Here is a 2,070-nt window from a genome sequence, read left to right as displayed (position 1 = left end):
GAGAAATCACAGATAATCTTATGTTGTCCATAATATAAACTTCCATTAACTAGTTAACATTACCTTGAAAATGTGATTATGACCTATTTGACTAAACAGAAGAGTTGAGCTACACAGTAAAAATAAGAATAAGAAATAATTTGGGGGCACCTGGGTGGCTCAGTGGGTTAAAGCCTCTGCCTTCTGCTCAGGTCATGGTCCCAAGGTCCTGGGATCGAGCCCCACATCGGGCTTTCTGCTCAGTGGGGAGCCTGCTTCCCCCTCTCTCTGCCTCCTTCTCTGCCTACTTGTGATCTCTGTCAAATAAATAAATAAAATCTTTAAAAAAAAATAAAAAAAATAATTTGGCATTGTATAATCTTGGAGATTTAAGAATATGTAAGGGGAAGGCAATTTGAGTATTAATTTTCTCTTTAAGATTTCTTTTTTCTTTTTTAGAGATAGAGAACATGGAGGTGTGATGGGACAGAGGGAGAGAGAGAATCTCAAGCAGACTCCCCACTGAATGTACAGGTCTTGATCTCAACACCCTGAGATCATAACCTTAGCCAAAGTCAAAAGTGAGAATTTTAACCAACTGAACCACCCAGACACCTAAAACAATCTGATTCTCATTGTTACTTAGGATGAGTTGACAAAGGAAATTATCAGTTTTACCTTTATGCCCAAGCTTTTATTTCTTTAAATATTCAATTTATGGCTTAAAGATAAGATATACTTGCTTTAAAGGTCCACGTGATTTTGCATATCATAACATTTACAACTATCATATATTTCCCTTATTCCATTATTTTGAAGTTCTCAAACCTTTCTTCTAAGCTCAGTTCATATTTTGAGAAAACTTTTCCAATTTATTCCCCAAACCACCAGTGCAATACTTTCTCCTTCTTGATGTATTTTTTGTGTGTTCTATACCTATCTCCTATAGTGAATATTGTGGTTGAATGCTTACTTTAGTAGTAATATTATCATATACTTTCTACTCCCATTGTGTATCACCAATGCAACTCTAAGTTCCAGGTAATTTTGGCTCCCTATCATTCTTGCCTTTGCCACTTCCACAGTGAATTGAACTGTAACACTTTGGACAGAGAAGAGTGAGGAAAAAATAAATGTTTTACTTTATCATTGAATCATTATTTCAATCAAACCTAAATCTCATTTTACTTTATATTCTCTTTTGCCTTAGTGCTTTTCAGTTATATTCAGGCCAAAGCATCATAAAAGGTAAACACTGACAATATTCCAGGGACAATCTTAAAACCTACATTACAATTTAATTCATTAATTCACATCTCTGTGAAGTGAGGAAATGTTATTCCATTACTGCAATGAGGAACTAAGGCAGAGAAATGCTATACCCATGCTCAAAGACATATGACTGTTAAGTGGCAGAGTAATGATTCCAATTCAGGCAGTTTGGCGAAATATTCAAATGTCTTGAATAATATGACATATTGCTTCCCTTAGCTCACATTTCACTGTGTATTTGTGTCTACAACCCACTTCGGTTCTTATAGTGCAGGGTATTGTTTTTATTGGTCTTTATTGGTCTGTGTATTTCTACCATCAGCATCATGCTTGGAAACATAATCAAGAAAAATTATTGTTCCTTTGCAAGTGAAAAATTACAAAATAATGATTACTAGTAGAACGCTTCAGTAAAAAAGAAAACCATTACCTGGAGAAAATAAAGATTTTTTTGTTTGTATCTGTTTGCTCCCTTTCCCACTCACATCTGGCCTAAACATTCTCTAGCAGTTCCCATCATAGTTGGAAAGATCTTAGTTTACAGGAAATAATGTTTGAATAGCCTGTTGGTCTACTACGGACCACAGCCAGAACACTTGATAATGTATTCTTCAATTTAAAAAGCATTAGTATGTAATAATTCTGTGTACTGAATGTCATGCTATGGGGTCTAAATAAAGTTCCTTTCAGTATTTCCTTTTCTTATTCTATAGGAGGTTATTTGGGAAACCTTGTTAAAGATTGGCCTGAAACAATACAATGGCCCTATATTGCAACAACTCAATGTCTCACAAAAATCAGTTATAGCTATGGGGTTTT

This window comes from Mustela nigripes, chromosome 15, assembly GCF_022355385.1.
Source record: "Mustela nigripes isolate SB6536 chromosome 15, MUSNIG.SB6536, whole genome shotgun sequence".
NCBI classification, from domain to species: Eukaryota; Metazoa; Chordata; class Mammalia; order Carnivora; family Mustelidae; genus Mustela; species Mustela nigripes.
This window is presented reverse-complemented; position numbering follows the sequence as displayed.